This window comes from Bos indicus, chromosome 10 (genome assembly GCF_029378745.1).
Source record: "Bos indicus isolate NIAB-ARS_2022 breed Sahiwal x Tharparkar chromosome 10, NIAB-ARS_B.indTharparkar_mat_pri_1.0, whole genome shotgun sequence".
In the NCBI taxonomy this organism is placed as follows: Eukaryota; Metazoa; Chordata; class Mammalia; order Artiodactyla; family Bovidae; genus Bos; species Bos indicus.
The window spans coordinates 6092249-6104643 of record NC_091769.1 but is presented as its reverse complement, the minus strand read 5'-3'; positions in this window follow the sequence as shown (position 1 = coordinate 6104643).

The window sequence follows — 12395 nt, the reverse complement described above, 5'->3', positions numbered from 1 at the left end:
CTCATTCTCCTTGCTAGGTCCAGATGTCCAGGATGTGCACACCAAGGTCAGAAAAAGAACCAAAAGCTCTACTGAGCATCTTGTCCCTCAGACTGCTGCTATTTAGACCCCAGCCAATGCCCTGTGTGCTAAGAAGGAACTCCTGGGAGAGACACTCTAGGAATTAGTGCAAAACAGGAGTACGGCCCTCACAAGGACTGAACCCCAGCCTCTAATCAACTCAATCCCTGATTGGAGGGAGATCTTCCTCAACTTAATCACATGGCTAAGCAGAAGGAAGAGAACATTATCCAAAGCCTTGAAGTATCTGATGTTTTCAATACAAAATGTCTGATATTTTATCAAAATCCCTCAAGCATTCCAGAAAAAAAAAAGAGTCAATTCCTAGGAAGGTTGAGAAGTCCGAGGTCCCCAAGGAAGAGAAAAAAAGGGGCCTGGGGCTCTTTAAGAGGAGATAGGGGTCTGGAATTTCAAGGAGGAGGAAAGGACAAACATTTTTTCTTCTACATTCCTTAGTTTTAGTCACATAAGAAGTGTTTTTTTTTTTTTTTCTTTAAGCCTGGAACTGATGATTACACAGCAAACAACTCAATTTAAACTCTTTAGTAAGGATTATATAGCAACAATGTATCCTGCTTGAGGACAATTTCTCCTTCCTAAAAACCTTCTGACTAATCCTGTTGTCTTAAGATGTAAATTGTGGGAATGGGTGTAGTAAGATCTTTACAACCTTGAGACTTTCTTTTGATTTATTGTAATAACCAATTTAAAAAGTATATAACTCTCTTGTTAACACTAGTGAGGGGGGCACTCTCTGCCCCCTTCTGATGTCTGTGTCAGAAGCTTTCTCTGCCCCTTTTTATACTTTAATAAAACTCTGCTGCACAAAAGCTCTTGAGTGATCAAGCCTGGTCCCTGGTCCTGAAGCTAAATCTTCTTCAGAGATCACGAATCCAACACCGTTCACCTTAACTATCGAAAACTATCACCGTTCACCGTTCACTATCAAAAACAAGTGACCAGAAATCCAGAAAACAAATAAATAGTAAGAAACCCACAGCAGATTCACATAGTAACAGATATGAATATTAAAATAACAGTGATTAATATTGTCAAGGAAACATAAGACAAGCTTCTGATTTTCACCTGATGCCTGAAATCTATACAAAATGGAAATTCCTGAAGTGCAAAATATTACACTAAAATTAATAAGTTAGTAGATTTATTACCAGCAGACTAGATACAGCTGAGGAAAGGATTAGTGATTAAGAACACAAGTCAATAGAAAATATCTGGATGGAAGCATGGAGAGAAAAAAGCGTGGGAAAAACAGAAAAGGATGTAGAAGTTATATGAGATATGGTGAAAGAAATAAATGCATGAATACACTGGAAGACCAGAAGGAAAAGAGAGAGCATGGTGCAAAGGCAATATTAAAGAGATAATAGCCAAGAATTTTCAAAAGTAATGAAAGCTATAGGTTCAAGAAGCTCTCTCAACCCTAAGCAAAATAAATGTGAACAGTATAAAACGAATAGTGCTTTGCATGTTATAGAATTAAGTATTATACATCTCTATAGATATTCTGCAATTTTCCTTTTTACTTAATGTTAATAACTATAACTGTGTTTATTTTTTCACTTATAAAAATTACCATATTGTACAAATGGTACATTAACCCATTCTAGTACTGAAGGACAGTAGGTTGTTTCTAATATTTCGCTATTCCACATTTGATACTCCCTGCATTCTTGTGTACATACATAGAACCGATCTGATGCAGCAGTCTCCAAAGCAGGGCACATACATTCCAATGAAAGTGAAAGGACAATCCACATGGAAATTTATTGCATTTCTTAAAGACATCCTTTAAAATTTTCTACTTTTATATGCATTTAGTAATATTTGGGCTGCCATCTATGGGGTCGCACAGAGTCGGACACGACTGAAGTGACTTAGCAGCAGCAGCAGTAATACTTGTATGAGAAAAAGTAATATGTGTACATGATTTATAAATAAAAATACATACTATGAGTATATGCTTTAAAAAATTTTAATTAAAAAAAACTGCTGAGGATCATGATTATAAAATCTGGAATCCTCTACTTTTTAGAATATGACTCTCTGTTTAATCACCAAGTCATGTCCAACTTGTGCGACCCCATGGACTGTAGCCCGCCAGGCTCCTACATCCATGGGATTCTCCAGGCAAGAATATTATTTAAATATTTAATATTTTAATATTTATATCTGTTACTGGAGTTGGCTGCCATTTCCTTCTCCAAGAATATGACTAGTGGTGGAATTTCTGAGTATACTCACCTTTGACTTGGTTAGATACTACCACACGGCTGGTTGTACTGATCAATCTCACCAACCATGCATACGGAGGTTATATTTGTTGGTAATCACCTGAATTGCAGGGATTCTAAGTATATTAGGGCTTAACTCTCAAATCAATCACTATTGTTCAGAAATAACATAATCTGAAGCTGTGTCATCAACATACTACAAACAAAAAATTCTTCATATGTGCATTTTAACACATAAAATGTAAAGTACCGGATCCCAATGGCACAGATCAAATTCTAAAAATAATTAGCCTTATTATTTTTGAAGTGTATTTAAATTTTTGAGAAGCACCTTTTCGTTAAAAATCCCCCAGCATATTGAAAATACCTCTAAGTGCATTTATCCTTATTCTCCGAAAACTCTGAAATATTGTGCACAAAGCAGCAGCTGTCATATCAGGATATTTCGCTGATGTGATAATTTGTGTTTAAAATTCCCCAGGACCCAGTGAAAAAGTCACGAACATCTAAAGTCAGATGAAGAAAAGGAAGCAAGCAATTTCAGAGCCCCACGAGTCATGACTGTCAAAGTTCTAGGAGGACCCCCGTAAGGGGTTCATACAGGAGGGAGTGTGCAGTAAGCAAAGCCCATGGTTCCTGATTGACAGAAAACTCAGTGCCTGGATGACTGTCACTTAGTTAGCTCGGCACTTAGGCATTAGTCATAGTGTACAAAATGCTTGTGAGTGAAAGTCGCTCAGTCATGGCCAACTCTTTGCAACCCCATGGACTATACAGTCCATGGAATTCTCCAGGCCAGAATACTGGAGTGGGTAGACTTTTCCTTCTCCAGGGGATCTTCTCAACTCAGGGATTGAACTCAGGTCTTCCACATCACAGGCAGATTCTTTACCAACCGAGTTATCAGGGTTGGTAGTTTAAATGCTCATCTGAATTCTGACTATACCATGCAAAGAACGTTTATATAGGTAATGTTAATTGACTTCCTACCATGTCCCAGGAAACAGACTGGACGCTATAAGTGACCATGCCATCAACAAGGCTGACAAACATTTATCATGCTCCAGACTCTTTCTGAAATGCATTTCGAGCAACCCTACGATCTCTTTATGTCACTGATACGACAGTCATCTTTATCTCATGGATGAGACATCTGAAAGCAAAGCCAGTTCGAGTCACACGGCTCTATGTGCTGGGGCTGGCATATGAGCCAGCACCTGCTGGACTCCAAGGCTCTGAGCTATGAAGCTCTATGGAGTCCGGGGCCGGCACGCACACACATAGCTCCTACTGCACAGAAGTGGCGATCGAGTTGGAGAGTCACACGCAGAAACACAAGAAAGACTAACGTGCAAGTGAGTGAAGCGGCTGAGGGTGGGTGCAAAAGGTTGTGAAGAGATGGGCCTTTGATGAGTGGGCTTTGCCGGATGGAGGGGAGAGGGAAGGGCACCTTGTGTATTGCAGTGCAAAGACAGGAGTGTGAAAGGGTGTACGCTCTGGGGGAAGTGCAGTTCTATTGGAAAGAAAATAGTGTAAGACTGATGATAGGTAAAAAGAGTGGTTCTAGAAAAGTCAGCAGGACCTGTTCATGTCAAACTAAAAAACTCCAACTTTTTACACTTAGTCATAGAGAGACATTAGTAAGTTTCAAGACAGCAGTGAGACATGGTTAGTGCAGGAGTTTACAAACACTGCTTTAATCTATACCCAGATTTCTCAGAATTCCTGCCCTATTCCCTGGGGAGACATCAAAGAATACCTTATAAAAGTCCTTATATTGGGAAGGCCCATGTTTAAGACAATGCTAAGATCAAAAGCCCTAAAGATTATGAACAGAAATTTTTAAGTCTCAGAGGAATAGCAGGAGGTCCCTGAGAAGACTCCTTCAATTCCCAGCCCCTGTAAACCTGCCCCACTTTTATACATGGCTGCTGGCAGAATGCTAGCTGAGGGGAGGTTGGAATTCTTCAGTCACCTAGGGCATAAGTATAGAAAGCTGAGAGGAGCCAGACTACTCAGCCTGGATTGAAGTCATAGGACTAATTTTAAGGACCTCAAACTTGAGACCAGCCATTTGATCGACCTCACATGTCTTATCCCATGAGTGCGCTTGCCTCATGAGACAGGCCTGTAAGATAATTCTTCTGGGGAAAGGGAAATTTTTAGATTTCTCATAAACAGCTCACTTTTGTAAGGAGAAATGAGGAGCTAAAATTAAACTGCCTCAATTATTTGGCTTCTAAACTGACTTATGAAACTCACAGAGGAAAACGTTGTGCAAATTTATCAGAAGCCATGGGAAAGAGTCATTGCACATCTCCACGGGCTATGGCATCTTGGGCAGATCCTGCTGGCCTGTGGCCCCAGGGCTGAGCAGCTGTGCCCAGGAGCAGAGGCCTTGAGACAAGGTGGCCAAAGGAAATGAGCTGGAAATTTACTCCTGACGAAGAGGCCTTCTCTGTGTTTTTCCAGCAGGTGATGCGCTCTCTTCCTATCAGCTTTGCCTCTTTGTAGGCATGCTGACCTTTTCTCCCCCATCACTGTCCTGCATTTCCCTTCTGCTTAGACATCATCAGGCACACCAGAGAAACCATTAACAAGGAACCCATCTCACACAAGGAGATAAATGCAAGGATTCACCACAGCCCTGGTTGTAATAAATCAAAATTGGAAGCAATCTAAATGTCCATCAACAGGAGAAAACACACAAGGTTGGAACGTTACACGCATGTTAAAAAGAGGGGTGTCGGAGACTCCCCTGGGTGGTCCAGTGGCTAAGGTGCTGCACGCCCAATGCAGGGGGGCTCAGGTTCGAACTCTGGCCAGGGAACTAGACCCGATGTGCTGCAATGAAAGACTCTCATGCTGCGATGAAGATCCAAGATCCCACATGCTGTAGCCAAGACCTGGTGCAGCCAGATAAATACACAAAAATTATAAATATTTTAGAAAGGAAGAGAGTCAAATATCAAAACCAGAATGCTGAATTAGAGTAAATCACAAAAATGAATCCTGGAGTTTGCTACCGTCTATTTAATACTCTGTGTTATTAATGAGTTCCTACCAATGGAACAAAAATGCAAACTCATGCAAGGGGAAGTGGGTATGTTTACTTCAGTTTAGAAGTTATCTCTGAAGAGGAAAGTAAATGGGGTCAGGGAGGGGCATTAAGGAACTTCAACACTATCTATGGTGTTTTATTTGTAAAAAAATTATTGAGAGATTTGAAACGAAGAGGGAGATGTTCAAATTTACCATGCCAAGTGGTGAGTCCACAAACATTTATTACATTGGTCTCTGTACTTCTGTTAATGTAAGCAATATTTCATAAAAGTTGTTTTTAAAAAGAAGCAGCTGGGTCTCTTTTTCCTGCTAAGGATCAGAGGTTAGGCCTTGTGTATGAATTAGGTTCAGAAGGGCTTATTGGCCTGACTCAGCAGGTCTGGATAGTCCCTGCAGCTCCCGCAGCTCAGGATTTCAGACTCTAGGCTGACCTCCCAGCCATTCTCTTGGTTACAGGAGTGGCTGTGGCATCTCGGCACACAGCCTCCCACACCAAGGGCCCAGCCACGTGGAAGAAAGACAGCCTCCAGCCATGTGCGCTTTACACTGGGCAGCAAAATCTTTCCCAGAATCCTCCAGCAGACCTCTCCTTGGCTGCAACTCGATCACATGATCATGTCTCCTTCCAAGGAGGCTGGGGAATCAAGGATCTGAAAGTTGGACCATGGGGCAAACGGCTCTCCAGAAGACGAAAGAGGGAAATGCTGGATTTGGGTAGGGAACCAAGAGGGACGCCCCACATCAAGACGGTGAGCTGGTGAAGGGCTGAGAGCCTCGAGAAGCAGGTTATGGTGGTGTCAGTGGAAGGGGGCATCACAGTCAGTGGTTTCCAGGGGAAAAACTGGGCTAATAGTCATGTGTGGTGGAGCAGAAAAATAATGGTCATGGGCTGTGCGGTTTCAAAGACTAATGTCTTAAAAACAAACAAACAAACAAGAAACCTAAGTGTTGGCAACTCTTGTGCCAAGAGAAATAATTAACAGAAAAGGAAAAAAAAAAAAAAAACTTACCATCTATTCTATTCTTACATCATTTCTTTCTCTTTTTTTAAATTAATTAATTAAATTTTTTTTTTTTTTTTTACTTTACAATATTGTATTGGTTTTGCCATACATCAACATGCATCCGCCACGGGTGTACACGTGTTCACATCATTTCTATAAAATGAAAGAGTATGTTCACAGGAACAAACTAGGAAAAGCACAATAAAAAAATAAAGGCATGTTCTTCCCACAGAACAGGGCTTATGGAAGAGGCACTTACAGACCCCTTTTCACTCTTTGCTCTGTGGGGTGAAAGTTTTGCCCTTGTCCATGAGTGTTGGATTGCTAGTGGTCTGGAACATGGGAGTAAAGCTTTGGGTGGAAGAAGCAGCAGAGAGAGATGCTAGAAAAGCAAACTGGGCCAAGGCTATGAAGAGCCTTGAAGCCAAGCCAAGACATTGAGACCCAGCTCAAAAGTGATATTCTCTACAAAGTTTTTTCTGTCACCTTTCCCCCCCCCCGCCGCCGCAACCGCATTTGCCAGCCTCTAGGACCAACAGATCCTTGTCTTGGGCTCTCTCTGACAAACCTAGATTTCAGTTGAGTGGCGCTGCTCTGCTTGTTGATTCATCCACCTCCCTCTTTACAGCTGTAGTTCCTGAAAAGCCACAATGAGGTCCTGACCATTTCTGTACCACCAGCATCCCAGCCCAGCTGCCCAGTAGGTAGGATAGCTGATGAATGAATGAATTAATCAGTATATGAAAATATGAACAAGTGAAGGGACTGGAGTTGGCAACCTCTAAAATATAGCTTAGTGTTTCAAAAGGATGGGCTAAACATTAGGAGGGAGGCTGTTCTAAGTTGCTTCAGTCATGACTGACTCTTTGTGACCCTATAGAATCTACCAGGCTCCCCTGTCCATGGGATAATCCAGGCAAGAACACTGAAGTGGGTTTCCATTCCCTCCTCCAGGGGATCTTCCTGACTCAGGGATCAAACCTGTGTCCTGGTAGGCTGGTTCTTTACCACTAGCACCATCTGGGAAGTCCTAGGAGGGAGTTTAAAGGTGCCCAAGTTTGACTTCCAAACCTGTCCCTGTCCAACTGTGACTTTGAGCAAATCATTTAATGTCTGTGCCTCAGTTTCCTTGCCTATAAAATGGGAATTAATATGCCATTCACAGGGCATATTATTAATAGAATTAAATGCACTCATATAAGTAAATCAAATCAACTTGGCATAATAATCTCAGCCTATATTTTTATTAGTAGTAGTATCTTAATTTCAATTCTGAGGAAAACTTAGGCAGAACTCAGTTCATTAAACTCCCACAGCTGAAACCCAGCTCCTTCAGCTCCAAATCACTATGGATGAAATGTCTTTATATACCTTTCTACCTAGAATCTTCAGAAGTGTGATTTCCAGAGTGTTCCTAAAGATCAGTAAAAGGATTACAAGTCGTTATAGAAAACTGCCACTAGATTTGCTTTGCTTCAACCAGGTGCCAGGGACTTATGAATTCCTGTAAGCCTGTTTATCACCGTGGTTGGCATTTATTGAACAATTACTATGTACTAGATCAGAGGTCAGCATACTACAGTTTATGAGCCAAACCTGTTTTTGTAAGGCTGGTGAATTAAGAATGGTGTTTACATTTTAAGTAGTTTTAAAAAGTCAAAAGAAGCATAATAATTTATGCACAATAAAATTATATGAAATTTAATTTTCAGTGTTCATTAATGAGTTTTATTGGAATACAGCCACACCCATTCTCTGCCCATTGCCAATGGCTGCTTTAGTGTCCAAAAGTTTAAAAGACTTCTTAAGACTTCCCTGGTGGCTCAGTCTGTAAAGCGTCTGCCTACAATGCGGGAGACCCAGGAGACCCTGGGTCAGGAAGATCCCCTGGAGAAGGAAATGGCACCCACTCCAGTACTCTTGCCTGGAAAATCCCATGGATGGAGGATTCTGGTAGGCTACAGTCCATGGGGTTGCAAAGAGTCAGACATGACTGAGCAACTTTGCTTAGCTGATCTTTTATTGTAGCAGCTTGTTGACCGCTGTGATGGATGCTATAGACAGAACTTTGCCTGGATAACTCAGTCCTTATGACTCCGTATAGTGGAGGTATGCAGACCTCATTTACCATTAGGAAGCAGATGCTTAAAGGGAGTAAGTAACTTCCAACAGGTCACATAATAGTAGGTACTAGAGTCAGGACAGTGAGAGCTGGGACACTCACAAAGAGGTGAGTGGCAATTTCCTCCTTCAGTTGAATTTTTCCTGAGATTCATCAGCCTTTTTTCACTCTCTTCAAGAAAATAAATGGGTTTAATTATTAGAAGGACCTAAATTAAGCAATGGCACCCCACTCCAGTACTCTTGCCTGGAAAATCCCATGGACGGAGGAGCCTGGTAGGCTGCAGTCCATGGGGTCGCTAAGAGTCAGACATGACTGAGCGACTTCACTTTCACTTTTCACTTTCATGCATTGGAGAAGGAAATGGCAACCCACTCCAGTGTTCTTGCCTGGAGAATCCCAGGGACAGGGGAGCCTGGTGGGCTGCCATCTATGGGGTCACTCAGAATCAGACATGTCTGAAGCGACTTAGCAGCAGCAGCAGCAGCAAATTAAGCGAAGAAGGAAGGATGCTTTTGCAAGAGTTTAGCAAAGTAGGTGGTGGGTGGTGGGTGGCAAGCTCGGGGCCTGACAGGTCCAGATGGGTGATTGGTAGAGGAGGTGGGGTTGTCAGAGTCAGAGGAGGGTGGTAATGATCTGACAGCCCAGCCCTACTCCAAATGGTAAGGATCTCACTGCTTAAGACATGGACCTGAGACCACTCTGAGGCCAAGGAGCTGGGGGGAAAGGCAGAAACCCACCCTACTAACAGGAGTTTGAGAAATGTTGTCAAGAAGGCCAGGTCAGGGATGATTAAGGTAATTTCTGTCCAGGTTCTTTTTTCCTTCTTGGAACTCTTGACTTCTCTTGTAAAGCTGCATTGTTCCTGTATTCCACAATTTCTGCCCCTCAGTTGGCTGGTCTCAGGGCCTGACATAGGTCACACAAGTCAGACACAAGGATTTGGAAGCACTTCTGCCTGATACGAGAGAGATCTTTCCAGAAGACAACTTTAATTTATAGAGTATAAAAATGGGAGTGAGTTGGACTGAGCCTGTATGCACTCTGCTAGGAATTTTCTGTAGGCTATTCCGCTAACCCACGTCAACCTATCAAATAGAGCAATGGAGCAGAAATGGCCTATATTCCCTCAGTATTCTCCCCTCTTCTTTCTTAGCAATAGGACTTCAATCTCACCTGGGTGCATAGCTGTCTAAATAAAGACTGCATTCCTTAGAATCCCTTGTTGCCAAGTGGGATCACGTGACAAATTCTGCCCAAAGATCTGCAAGCCCAAGGGTTATGTATGACTTCTAGGAAGCACTCTTTAAAGAGAAGGAGAGAATTCCACTAGAGTCCTTACTCTTTCATGCTAGGACAGGACAGTTGGTGCTTGGCAGACATTTTGGGCCATGAGGTGAACGCTACCTGCTGATAGCCTCAGAGTAGCAGGAGGGAAGGGCCAATATCCCTGAAGATTGTGAAACTATCTTACCAGTCCTGAACTGCCTACATGAGAGAGAAATAAACTTTAATCTTGTTTAAGCCACTGTTACTTTGTTTTTTCTTGTACTTGTAGCCAAATCAAATGCTAACTTGTAATAATATAGAAACAGAGGTTCACAGAGGTCAGTGACGTACTCAAGGTTACATAGCTACTAAGTGGCAGAACTAGCATTTATACACAGAATTGCCTGATATCAAGCTTGTTCCATTAATAATAATGACAACTCAATGACATCCACTATTCACTGAGTCCCTACTATGTGCCAGGCAATGAGCATCTTCACCCAAACTGGGTTTGAACAGAAGCTCTATCACAAGCTCAATGTATAAGCTAAGGAAAGCTATATAACTCCTGAGTTTCAGATTTCCCATCTGTAAATGAGCTCAAATACATGGTTTGGGGAAAATTAAATGAGATCATGGATGTGAACTATGGGGCATGCCACCAGCACAGAATAGGTTCCTTATAGGTGACTTCTTTATTTCTAGATCCTCAGTGCCCTTTCATAGGTCGCACACATAGTAGGCACCCAGGTAACCCCCACGGTTGCAAGCCAATAGCTACTAGCTGCTCTTGCAAGGAAAAGACAGAGACAAGTGAACTGATTCAGTCAGGGAACATTTACTGGGAGCCTGGTAAGTGCAGTCAGACGCAGGCTGTGGTGAGAGTGGTGGGGGCCAGCACTGTTATGGGGGAACACGGGGTAAGAGTTCACGAAGCCAGGATTGTGTCTCCCTGACCAAAGCAGAACCGGGCTCAGAGGGTGCATACATGCGGCCCAAGGAACCACAGAGGAGAAACCTGATGTCATGAGACAGCACTCAGGCCGCCAACGTTATGAGAACCCCAGAGGGCTTCCGCAGGCTGGTTTTGGTGATCGGGTGTTCTAGGCGAAGTGGGATTTTGGCAAGCCCAGAATAAGGGAAAGGTTTTGATAGGCACCATGGTAAAGGGTGTGGTTCCAGGGAAGAGGCTAGATTATTCTGACTTCCTGGGCGCCAACTGGTGAAAGAGAAAGGAAATCACTTCATGCCCTTAACCAATAAAACCCACCCACCTGGAGTTTATTCTAAATATTCTGGAGGCACATTAGAGCTGGTATTGAAAGACGGTAGGTAAAAAAGAATTTAGAGTCCAAACACTCATATTCTAAGCTTCAGTCAGTCAGTTCAGTCACTCAGTTCTGTCTGACTCTTGGCGACCCCATGGATTGCAACACGCCAGGCCTCCCTGTCCATCACCAACTCCCAGAGTTCACCCAAACTGATGTCCATCGAGTTGGTGATGCCATTCAACCATCTCATCCTCTGTCGTCCCCTTCTCCTCCTGCCTTCATTCTGTACCAGCACCACGGTCTTTTCAATTGAGTCAGTTTTACACATCAGGTGACCAAAGTATTGGAGTTTCAGCTTTAGCATCAGTCCTTCCAATGAATATTCAGGACTAATTTCCTTTAGGATGGACTTGGATCTCTTTGCAGTCCAAGGGACTCTCAAGAGTCTTCTCCAACACCACAATTCAAAAGCATCAATTCTTAGGCACTCAGCTTTCTTTATAGTCCAACTCTCACATCCATACATGACCACTGGAAAAACCATAGCCTTGACTAGACAGACCTTTGTTGGCAAAGTAATATCTCTGCTTTTTAATATGCTATCTAGGTTGTTCATAACTTTCCTTCCAAGGAGCAAGTGTCTTTTAGTTTCACGGCTGCAGTCACCATCTACAGTGATTTTGGAGCTCCCCCCAAATAAACTCTGTCACTGTTTCCATTGTTTCCCCATATATTTTCCATGAAGTGATGGGACCGGATGCCATGATCTTATTTTTCTGAATGCTGAGTTTTAAGCTAACTTTTTCGCTCTCCTCTTTCACTTTCATCAAGAGGCTCTTTAGCTCTTCTTTGCTTTTTTTGCCATAAGGGTGGTGTCATCTGCGTATCTGAGGTTATTGATAATTTTCCCTACCTTCTTGATTACAACTTGTGCTTCATCCAGCCTGGCATTTCACATGATGTATTCTGCATATAAGTTAAATAAGCAGGGTGACAATATACAGCCTTGACGTACTCCTTTCCCAATTTGGAACCAGTCTGTTATTCCATGTCCAGTTCTAACTGTTGCTTCTTGACCTGCATACAGACTTATCAGGAGGCAGATAAGGTGGTCTGGTATTCCCATCTCTTGAAGAATTTTCCAGTTTGTTGTGATCCATATAGTCAAAGGCTTTGGCATAGTCAATAAAGCAGAAGTAGAAGTTTTTCTGGAAATCTCTTGCTTTTTCAATGATCCAGTGTATGTTGACAATTTGATCTCTGGTTCCTCTGCTTTTTCTAAATCCAGCTTGAACATCTGGAAGTTCACTGTTCACATACTGTTGAAACCTGCCTTAAAGAATTTTGAGCATTA